The 12,003-nt window shown below is 39.2% G+C and overlaps 1 protein-coding gene across 2 annotated transcripts in view; it reads right to left on the bottom strand.

Annotated features, from left to right (window-relative positions):
- Nucleotides 1-12,003, bottom strand: part of Slc12a6 (solute carrier family 12 member 6) — a 90,276-nt gene that overhangs the window by 70,826 nt on the left and 7,447 nt on the right. The window lies entirely within an intron of this gene.

The following is a 12,003-nucleotide window of genomic DNA, read 5'->3' as shown; positions in this document are numbered from 1 at the left end:
AGTAAATAATTTTTTTTTTAAAAAAGGTCCTTTACATTGTTTTAATGTGCAACCATGATTTAAATAGAAGACTGCTATCGAAGTTAAATTTATCACCGGAGAAGTCTGTGTATGTTTCTTTTTAAGAATATTTTCTTGCCAGGCAGTGGTGGCATATGCCTTTAATCCCAGCACTTGGGAGGCAGAGGCAGGTGGATTTCTGAGTTTGAGGCCAGCTTGGTCTACAGAATGAGTTCCAGGACATCCAGAGCTAGACAGAGAAACCCTGTCTTGAAAAACCGGAAAAAAAAAAAAGATTTTCTTATCAGGCTGATGGAAGCCTGATATGGCTGTCTCCTGAGATGCTCTGCCAGAGCCTGACAAATACAGAGGCAGATGATCTAAGCCAAGCATTGTACTGAGCCTAGAGGGGAGTTGGTGGGGGGAGAAGGTGTTCCCGATGGAGAAGTTGGAGAAGGAACTAAAGGAGCTTAGGGAGTTTGCAACCCCATGGAGGGAGCAACAATGTCAACAGGCCCAAGGGTGTGCCCAGTGTAGGGGAATGCCAGGGCAGGAAGGTAAGAGTGGGTGGGTGGGGGAGCACTCTCACAGAGGCAGGAGGAGGGGGAATGGGACAGGGAGTTTCCAAAGGGTAGACCTGGAAAGAGGATAACATTTGAAATGTAAATAAAGAAAATATCCAATAAAAAAAATATTTTCATCTCTTCTCCTCCCCCACTGCCCTGCCCCATCCCCCCATGTGTGTCTTTTGAGATAGGACTTCACTATGTATCCCTGGCTACCCATGAACTCACAGAGTTCCATCTGCCTCTGTTTCTCCAGTGCTAGAAATCAAGGTATGCACCACCTCACCTTGCTTATTTAATATCTATTTCTTTAAAATAAATTATCATTTGTTTTTCTGTTTTGTACATATTTATAACTCAGCTACTCCACTGATTTATTTGAAGGAACTTAAAAGTACCAGTCTGTCAAAGATTTCACTCTTATATTCAGAGTTCAACATTCATTAATACTTTTGGTTCCAGTACATTTTCTACTTGGACTCTACCTTTCACACTCACCTTATGAAGAGCAGAACTGTGGCTCGTGTTCTGTAGCTGGTGGACAGAAACACTTAACCAATGTGTGTAGCTTCTGTGTATAAGCCTAAATCCAAAGGCTGGAGAGAGTGCTTAGCAGTCAAGAGAACATTCTTAGGCATTCTTGAGAACTCAAGTTCAAATCCTAGCATCTACACCAGGCAGTTTACAACTGCTTGTAACTTGAGTCCCAAGGAGTCTGATGCCTCCGTTCTCATTAACACATACCTACATGCATGTGGATGCATACAGACATGAACACACACACTCAAATCTTTAAAAAAAGACTAAGTTTAAATGTTATTCTCTCACCTCCCTCTTCTCTAAAAGTCCACCAAAATAAACAAGTAGGAATGTGACAAAGTCCTGTTAGTAAACTCTATGACAGGAGTAATTTATTTACCAACTCAGTGCTTTGTACCACAGTGGTCAGCAATTTTACAGTTCTCTTCAAGGATGAACTGTAGATAGAAGTGCAGGCCATAGAACACTGAAGGTAAAGTAATGTTAAGACATGAATGATGTGAACAGAAAGTAATTACATAAAGGTGAGACATCATATACAGATACTGACAATGCAGTGCACTGTCACAATAAAATACTAACACAGTCCCACTGAAAGAGCTAAAATTAGTAAAACTTTATGTGGCAACAAAGCAGAATGAAGGCAAGGACCCCCAAACACTGTGGCTGCGGCCATTAGCGGGGATAACTGTGGAAGAGAATCTGCACTTGCCCCCGCACTCATCAACTTCACTCTCAAGTATTTACTCCTAACAATCAAACTGTGCTCCACGAAACGTTCCTATTACTGACATCTCTAAAGTGGAAATACCTTAGACATTCATTCATAAGAAAAAACTATAGAGCCAAAGTATATTTACTATTCAAAATGTTTAAAATAAGCAATAAACACAACATGAAAGTGTTTGCAGTGCTTTAAGGTTTTAAAACAGTCTATGGCATGGAGAGCCAGATGAAATCAGTCTAGGTGTTTAACAACAGATAAGTGGATAAAGAAAACATGGGTTTATTTATTTATTTTTTTAAAAAGAGTACAACCAGAAATCATCATGTTAAGCAAAATAAGCTGTGCTCAGAATGACAACTACTATACTGTAGTTTATATATGGAATTTAGACTTTGTATATGGAACATCAGTATGGAACTACTGATGAAGAGTCAGGGTACTACCAGTGAGCGGGAACGAAAGGAGGCAATGAGGAGAACAGGCTCAAAGTCCATAACACGTGTGAGTGAAAATGTTAGACCATAACCTGTTGTTGTTATATTCATGCTAATGGCCTTTCTATATAGTACAATGGCTTCTTCTGAGAAGGTGGAGTGGAAATTAGCTGGGCTCCAACATGGCAAAACTTCCTGAAATAATGACAATAGAGATCTTGCTAGGGCTTAGGTGTGTGTATTTGTCAATTTCAGTCAATTCACTTGGAATGTCCCTTTGCATTTCACTGTATAAGAAGATTATTTCACAAGAAAAAGAGCCCTGAACAAATTCTAAGCTTTAAATATAATAATACACATTCAAGTTTGTGGGAAAGTGAGCTGATATCTCAATTTACCTTGAAATGCAAGACCTTGGATATAAACTACACAAAGATTTCTTAAACTCAGTAATAAAAAGAAAGACAAGACTTATGATTAAAACAAACAACTGACAAAGGGCAATAAACAAATGGCTAAGAAACATTTGAAAACGTACTCCCTGTCAGGGATCATCAGGGAGCGCACTATAAACACCTTGAGGAAAGTTCTAGGAGCTTTTGATAAATCTAAAACATATTTTTACCATATGACCCAACAAACCCTCTTGGTATTTTTAACCAAGACTACTAAAAGATGTAGTTACAAGAGGCAGGCGGATTTCTGAGTTCGAGGCCAGCCTGGTCTACACAGTGAGTTCTAGGACTATACAGAGAAACCCTGTCTCAAAAAACCAAAAACCAAAAACCAACCAAACAAACAAACAAAAAAATGTAGTTACAAAAAAAAAAAAAAAAAAAAAAAATCAAGTATGTATGTAGCAGCTTTCTTCAAAATGGGCCAAATGGCCCAAATAGGAAAGGGCCCAGAATCGATAGATCAATAGGATAAACACTTCAGTAGATTTAGACCTGGATGCTGAGAGTTGCTGTGCTGGTTTGAAATATTCACACTGGCACATTTTAAAAATGTGTGGTATTAGCTGGGCAGTGGTGGCACATGCCTTTAATCCCAGCACTTGGGAGGCTGAGGCAGGCAGATTTCTGAGTTCAAGCCAGCCTGGTCTACAGAGTGAGTTCCAGGACAGCCAGGGCTATACAAAGAAACCCTGTCTCAAAAAAGTTTCTTCTAGCACGAATTTGAAAGTTGGGTCCATGATACAAGAAAACTATTAGTAAGCAGAAAGCAAAACCCCCAATATTTAACTGCTCTATGAATTTTAAAACATGAACTATAACAAGTGCTATTTTATGTATTCTCTCTTGAATATCCCACAGATATGTTATGCATTTTTCAGTATATTTAAATTTAAATAGAACTCACTTTTAAAATAAAATATAAAATTAAATTTGACCAAAAGTTCAGGCATATTTTTAAAAACTGGATGCAGAAGCAGGAGAGATGGATGGGTCAGCTGTTCAGAGCACTGGCTGTTCTTGCAGAGAACCTGGATTTTTGATTCCTAACACCAACAAAGAAACTCACAACCATCAGTAATTCTAGTCCAAGGGAATCCACTGCCCTTTTCTGACCTCCATGGGCATCAGGTACATACATAGCACACAGGCATACATACAGGTAAAATAGCAATACATATACAGTAAAAATAAAAACATTTTAAAAACAGAACACAGGCCGGGCAGTGGTGGCGCATGCCTTTAATCCTAGCACTTGGGAGGCAGAGGCAGGTTGATTTCTGAGTTCGAGGCTAGCCTGGTCTACAGAGTGAGTTCTAGGACAGCCAGGGCTACTCAGAGAAACCCTGTCTCAAAAAACTAAAAAAAAAAAAAACAGAACACAGATACAACAGCCTAGCTGTGCAGTTTTCATCTGCGTACACCTAACTGTTCACAGATTTCTCTCATTAACTTATACACATATGATTACACACCACACAGGATAAGGGTTTATCAAAGTATCATGCTCACTGGGAGTCCTCAGCTAAGAGCAATGAATTCTGGCCTTGAAACAGATTCAAATCACATGAGCCTCTCCAAAATCCCTGCAGTTTTTAGCCAGCATTCAAAGTGCCTTCTCTGCTGTTAAGAGCTAAATAAATACCTGAGGTGGAACCTTCAAACCAAGCCCAATTGCTGGCTACACACCTACAGCAGTCACTTTACTTCAAATGACATTTTTAACAAATAGGAAAGGCAGCAGTAAGTATTGAAGCAGTTCCCACATATGACTGTTTTCACAATAGTTATGGTGGGCTTTCTGACTCTGGTTTTTCAAACAGGGTCTTACTGTTAGTCCCAGCCATTCTGGAGCTCACTATATAGACCAGGCTGGCCTAGACTCACAAAGATCTGTCTGCTGCTGCCTCCCTGATGCCGAGATTAAAGGCCTGCACAACCACATCTGGATTTAAGTAGATATTTTTACTAAATCATGGTAACTATTAGCCAGCACTCAAATAAATTAAAAATTACACTTTCACTTACACAGACACTTTTATAAATGTATAGAACATATTTTGATAATATTCCTTCTTTACTCTCTTTTGCTCCTCTCACTCCCACTGAATTCCTTCTTTCCAGTAAGAACTCCTTCTAGTGTCATGTAGTTTTTTTAAGTGACCCACTCAAGTTAATTGGTGTTGCTTGCATGAGCATGGTATAGGTTATTTAGTCGGGGCACAGGCTACCTACCAGTGGTTATACCACTGAAAAAATGACTTCTCATCCACTTTTCCAGCAGCTGTTAGCTACCAATAATTCCTTAGTTAGGCTTGGGCCCTCCTGATTTCCTCCCTCTATCATTTATTTAAAATGTCTGAACTGAAGAATTTTAACGTATCTTGTAAGGAAACCTATGTTACAAGTTAGAACAGAGATCTGTGTGTGTGTTCATATGTGTATGTGTAAGTCAGAAAATGAAATCAAATGTTCTCCTTTGTCTTTCTGCCTTATTCTCTTGAGACAAGGTCTTCCATGGAACTTGAAGTTCACTGCATCTGGAAAAGCAGAATAACCAGTGAGCGCCAGATCGACTGCTGCCATCTCCCAGTGCTGGGACTGGGAACAAGTACTCTCATACACAGTCATCTTCCCAGCCCTAGAGCAGTGATTCTTAGGTAAAAACACTTGCAGGAAAAAAAAAAACCTATTCCAGACTACTTAGAACCAATGGGAGAGGAGCTACTCAATCCCCCCATTGAGTGTGGTGTCACTTGGAGAGTCAGGCACAAGTATGAAAGATGATTAACTGCTGTTTTAGAACAGCAGAGTAGTGTTTTGCAAACTATTTCTGGTGAAGTCTTTTCTTTACTTAATGAGACATGGTCTCATATAGCTGCAAACTCATTATGGAATGGAGATTGGCCTTAAAGCCCTGATCATCCTGCCTGTACCTTCTCAGGAGTATGCAACCATGCCAAGCAGAATTTTTTAAATATCCAATTTACTACATGCTAATAATTCTGTGAATAAATAACAAGGTAAATTAACGAAAAAATGAAATGAAGAAATACTAAATAAATCCTAGCTTTTTGTTTGTTTGTTTGTTTTTCTTTCTCGAGACACAGGGTTTCTTTGTATAGCCCTGGCTGTCCTGGAACTCACTCTGTAGACCAGGCTGGCCTCAAACCCTGAAATCCGCCTGCTTCTGCCTCCCAAGTGCTTGGGATTAAAGGCATGTGCCACCACTGCCTGGCATAAATCCTAATTTTTTAAATCATGAAATTCAGCAGATATAAGATTGGTCTATTAAGCTACCATGCAAGTTTCTAAACCTTATGTCTTCAGATAGGCAATATGACCCAGCACTGTCTGCATACTACACTCTGAATGGCTGTTCTACAGAATGTTGTAAACATCTTACAGAAGATAATGAGCAGTTCACTACTTAAATTTAGAGTTACTGCTATTGCTGGAGTCTGCTAAGTATACTCTCATTCTCTAGTAAAAGATGGGCCTACACCACCTCTATTTATCATATTCAGCAAACCCTTTTTTTTTTCTTTTTTTATCTATTTGCTACTGAGAGACTGAATAATGTTTAAAATATCAAACTAATGGGCTGGGAAGATGGCTCGATGGTTAAGAGCACTTATTCTTACAGAACTGAACTCCACTCCAGCATCCACAGAGTGGCACACAACCATCTATAACTGCAGACCCAGGGGATCTGTGCTTCTTCTGACCTCTGAAGGCTCCAGGTATGCATGCAGTGCTCACACATACAAGTAGGTGAAACACTCATACACATAAAATTAACTATCTAAGACAACTTTCAATGTAAATGACTTAAAGTTTTATCTCACACAGCATACAAGCACAGAAAGGGTGAGTGAATTACTTTTGTGAAGATCAGGTAACAAGGATAGCAAAGACACACTACTTAAAACTATGAAAACAGATTTCTATGAAATGGTTGTAGGGGTTAATATTTAATAAATTTCAGGGTGGAAAGCCTTAAAGATAAAAGACGAAAAACCTTCCTTCCTGGTGATTCATTCTGTTGTAGAGAATAAAAGGCACGGTCCTCTGGTTGAGGCCTCAAGACTCTCAAAGGATCATGCATTTACTCTACACTATTAAGAGTGCCCAGTGGGTACCAGAAATGGGAAAGAAACAATGCAAGGCACTGTCCCCAGCCCTGCACTGGTGTGCCATCTTGTTAGCCAATGAACTATACATCCGTGAGTGCAATACACAAGCAAACACAGAACCAGGAGAGCATAACATCCCACCACTCTGCTCAGGTCAGTTACTTCTTCAGGAGCCCAAAGCTGTGAGTGTTCACTGGAGGGATGTCATAGGATGTGATGGCCAGCTAACTTCAGGGCAATCAATCATTTTTGGCAGCAGTGTCCAAATGAGGTATTACTGAATGCCTCTGGAAATTAAGTGTTTAGCTCTTAAAGTTGTCTCTTAAGAGTTTAATCCATGAGGTTGGAGAGATGGCTCAGCAGTTAAGAGCACTAGCTGCTCTTCCAGAGGTCCTGAGTTCAATTCCTAGCAATCACATGGTAACTCACTACCATCTATAATGTGATCGGATGTCCTCTTCTGGCATGTGGGTGCACATACATACATAAAACAAATAAATCTTAGAAAAATAAAAAAGTTTAGTCCATGTTGTAACTTCCTGTACAGGGCTGTTTTCCCCTTGGTCTAATGTCACTAGGGTAAGCAGGATTCAAGAATCACCAAATAAGGGCTGGAGGGCTCTGCAGGTAAAAGCACTGACTGCTCTTCAGAAGGTCCTGAGTTCAAATCCCAGTAACTACATGGTGGCTCACAACCAACCTGTAATGAGATCTGACGCCCTCTTCTGGTGTGTCTGAAGACAGCTACAGTGTCCTTATTTATGGCTATAAATGGTTTATTTATTTAATTAATAAACCATTGGGCTAGAGTGAGCAAGGACTGAGCAAGCAGGCTCTACTAGAGCGAGCAGGGCCAATTGGAGCAAGCAGAGGTCCTAAAAGTCAATTCCCAACAACTAGATGAAGGCTTACAACTATCTGTACAGCTACAGTGTATACGCATACACATAAATAAATCTTTAAAAAAATATCACCAAACAAAAAGGCAGCACTGGTAGCTAAGAATGCAGACAACTCAGTTCCCCACTGCAGTTTAATATCCCATCTACTATTGCTATTATTAAATGATTGGCAGGTTAAAAATGCATTTCTACTGATGAAAAGTTTATAGAATATAAACATGACACTATACAACATACTGTCAAAACTATAAATATAGTCTTAAAACAAGGAAAAAAACCATGAAAATTCAGTCCCAAAGAAAATGTCCTTGTTAACAAAATAACTGTTTAACTGAGCAACAGCTGTTCTGTGGTGCTGGCTGTTGACCCCAGGGCCTTGCATATTCTATGTTAATAGTCTATCACTGAGTGGCCTCCCCAATTCAGGACCATCCTTGCTAATTTAACTTCTACTTCAAAGAAAAAATGATTTTATGAGTCACTGCTTTGTTTCTGCTCCTCTCCAAAAGTCCATTTATGAAGAGATTTCCTGAGCCAGCATGGTGGGGTGAATGCCTAGTACCCAGGAACTCAGAAGGCTGAAGAGGGAAGATCCACACTTAAGGCCAACTGGGCTAAACAGCAGCAAGACTGCCTCAAATAAACAAACAAACAAACAAACAAATAAATAAGCAAGCAAGCCAGGCAGAGGTGTTGCATGCCTTTACTTTCATCACTTGGGAGGCAGGGGCAGGCAGGACTCTGCCTAGTCTACAGGGCTAGTTCTAGGCCAGCAAGGCTACACAAAGAACCCCTGTCTTAGAAAATAAAATAAAATAAAATAAAATAAATGAATAAATAAAAATAAAGGAAAAAAGAAAAATTTCACTAAAAACTTGGCTCAAAATATGAATACTAACTTTACTGATAGACTAATGTAAAATGTACAATAACTCAGCAGTACTACACTAGATATGAGCACATCCTTTGTGCACGTAACAATGAAGTATACATTTTTTAGGCTGAATTTCCTTTAAGAAACATGGACTCTAGCAATCCAGAGAACATGTAATTGTATTGTCTTCTGTTTGTAGTTTTCCTCTGAATGTCAGGTCTCAGGGTATTTCTTCCATGCATCTGCTGTATATAATTAAAATTTAATAAGCATTCTGGCAGGGCCAACTTATGTAAGACAAAAAACTACTACTGGGATCACACAGAGTCCCTGGGTTCAGCCACTACTTTTCAGTGATCACCATAAATCTGATGCCTCACATTTTTTTCTTAGACAAGAAAAAGTTTATCTTAGCACAGGAAAACAAAACAAAACAAAACAAAAGTCCATGGTGAAAAATATCAAAACTTTTTTTTCAAGAAAGAAAAGAATGAAACCTTATCTATAGAGAAGACTATGAATCCCAGCTCCTACCTGTGCTTAGCCCCTTAAGTGGAACAGAGCACACTGCTAACCTAGGGGAAAAAAAAATCAATCCTAAGCCTTTTGTAACGTCTTAGGATGTAACTAGCGCACTTTTCATATTTTCAATAATGAAAACAAGCATTATTTATATGGTTAAAATAATAATTGCAAATAATCTCAAAGCAAAACAAATTCCAATTATATTTAGTTTCTCTTCTGGCATGCAGGTACACATGCAGATAGAGCACTCACATACATAAAGTAAATAAATCTTAGGGAAAAATAAGAGTTTGGGGCTTGAGAGTTGGCTCAGCAGTTAAGAGCACTGACTGTTCTTCCAGAGGTCCTGAATTCAATTCCCAACAGCCACATGGTGGCTCACAACCATCTGTAATGGGATCTGATGCCCTCTTCTGGTGTGTCTGAAGTCATCAGCAGTGCACTCACATATACTAAATAAATAAATAAATAAATATTTTTTAAAAAATTTAATCTGGGGCTGGAGAGATGGCTCAGTGGTTAAGAGCACTGACTGCTCTTCCAGAGGTCTTGAGTTCAATTCCCAGCAACCACATGGTGACTCACAACCATCTGCAGTAAGATCTGATGCCCTCTTCTGGTGTGTCTGAAGACAGCTACAGTGTACTCATATAAAATAACAAATAAATTTAAAAATTTTTTAATCTGTTGTAACTTCCTGTACAAACAACTGTATTCACTCCTTAAGTGAAAAAGTACAGCTGTATGCACAAGTTTTACTTAACAGTGTTTTCTTTTTTCTTTAACCAGCAATATGTAAAATGAAGAGCTTCGTTAATGTGAAGGCAAACCTAACTGGTAAGATGGAAGAAACTCAAGTGCCATTCAGCCAAAATCTTAAATGTACTAAATGACTATGAAAGCAAACAGAGAAATGCTAACTGCCTTTTGAATATGGACGTCTCAAGGTCTCTAGAAACACACCAAGGACCATCAAATGCATCAATAAACAGCAAACCAAAAGCTGCCACTGATTAATTAGGTGAGCTCCTGACTAAAAAAGAGATCTTAAATACAAAGTACTAAAATTAGAAGTAAAAAGTAAACATAAGGGGCCAGTGAGGTGACAAAGGTCAAAGGCATCTGCCTCGAAGCCCACGTACCTGGGTTCAGTCTCCAGGGCCTACATGCTGGAAGAGAATCACCTCCCCAATCTTGTCTTTGCCCTCCGCATGTGCCTTATGGTGCACACTTAGACCCACAAAATAAAATACTAAGAAAAAAACTAAACTAAATAGAAAAGTCAAAACAACAAAAACCCCAAATACCTGCCACTTAATGACTTATTATTGCTTTTTTTTCTAGTTTTGAGCTTTTTAATTTTAAAAACCACACATTTTTTAAAAATCTACTTTTAACTGTGTGTATTTGCGTGCAGGTAGGACTGTGTGTGCATGTGAATGAATATCAGCGCCCTTGGAGGAGAAGCTGGAGATACAGGCTGCTGTGAGATGCCTGGCATGAATGCTGAGGCTTGCACTCCATTGACCTCTTCTGCAAGAACAGTGTGCAGAGCCAGCTCTCCAGCCCTAAACACTGCACATCTGAAAACTTCAATCTTGTCTTTCTCTATGGAAAAAAATGTTAACATCTTAAATTTTGTATAGTTCTCAGATTTAATAGTTGGTGTGTGCGTGTATGTGTGTGTGTGTAGGCTAATTCATGCGCATATGCCGGTGGGAAGACATATAATAAATAACTTTTTAGGAATAGGTTTTCTCCTTCCATCATGTAGGTTCTGAGACTGAACTCAGGCCATCAGCTTTGGAGGCAGGTGTCTTTACTCACTAAGCCATCTTACCAGTCCATGAGATTAATGTATTTATTCTGTCTTAATTATGAAACCTTATGAAGTTTCACTACTGACTTAGAAGGAGATTAAAAATTGGAATAACAGCTCAGAGGGTAAAGAACCTGCTGGCAAATAGGGGGACCCAGGCAGCCTATCCTATTTAGTGAGCACCAACTCTCAGTGAGAGACCCTATCTCAAAAGCAAGATGGGTGGCTGCAGAGATGATACCCAAGATTCTGGCCTCCACATATACAAGCATGCTTGCATATGCATGCTTACATGTCTGTGAATGTGCATGCGCATACACACACACACACACACACACACACACACACACACACACACGCATCCTACTTCAAAAACAAAATATGCACTTGGGTAGTAGAGGTAGGATGCTAATGAATTTGAGATGAACTGAAGCTATAAGAGTTGCCCAGACCAACCTTTAGTACATACAGCAACAAAATTTAAATATATGGCTGGAGACTTCTCAGTGGCAGAACATGGCAGGCCATGTGATTAGCAAGGCAACAGACCCTGGGTTCAGTCTTTAACTACACACACGTTCATGTGTGTTCATTTGTGCGGTCGTACATACACACCCTCATATACAGACACTCAAGGTCAGCAGGAATAAAATGTTCTGCAAACAAGAAATGTTACAATAGGACAAGGGTATATCTTAGAAGTAAAAAATATTTCTTATTAACCAACCATTTAACTATTACTGTTCAGGCAAAATGTCCCATGTACATGCCTACATATGTTATATGTTATGTGGTTTTGCCTTCGTTTGTAATTAAGGACTCTAGCCAGGTGGTGGTGGCAAACACCATTAATGACAGCACTTGAGAGGCAGAGGCAGGCCAATCTCCGAGTCTGAGGCCATCTTGGTCTACGGAGTGACTTCAAGGACAGTCAGATCTACACAGAAAAATCCTACCTCTAAAAACCAAACAAAAATCCAAACCAAAAAGATTCTATAAAACTTATAAAATCTGATTAAAACTGT

This window comes from Mastomys coucha, unplaced genomic scaffold (assembly GCF_008632895.1).
Source record: "Mastomys coucha isolate ucsf_1 unplaced genomic scaffold, UCSF_Mcou_1 pScaffold15, whole genome shotgun sequence".
Classification (NCBI taxonomy): domain Eukaryota; kingdom Metazoa; phylum Chordata; class Mammalia; order Rodentia; family Muridae; genus Mastomys; species Mastomys coucha.
The sequence above is the reverse complement of the archived record's forward strand: the minus strand, read 5'-3'. Positions and strand labels throughout refer to the sequence as shown.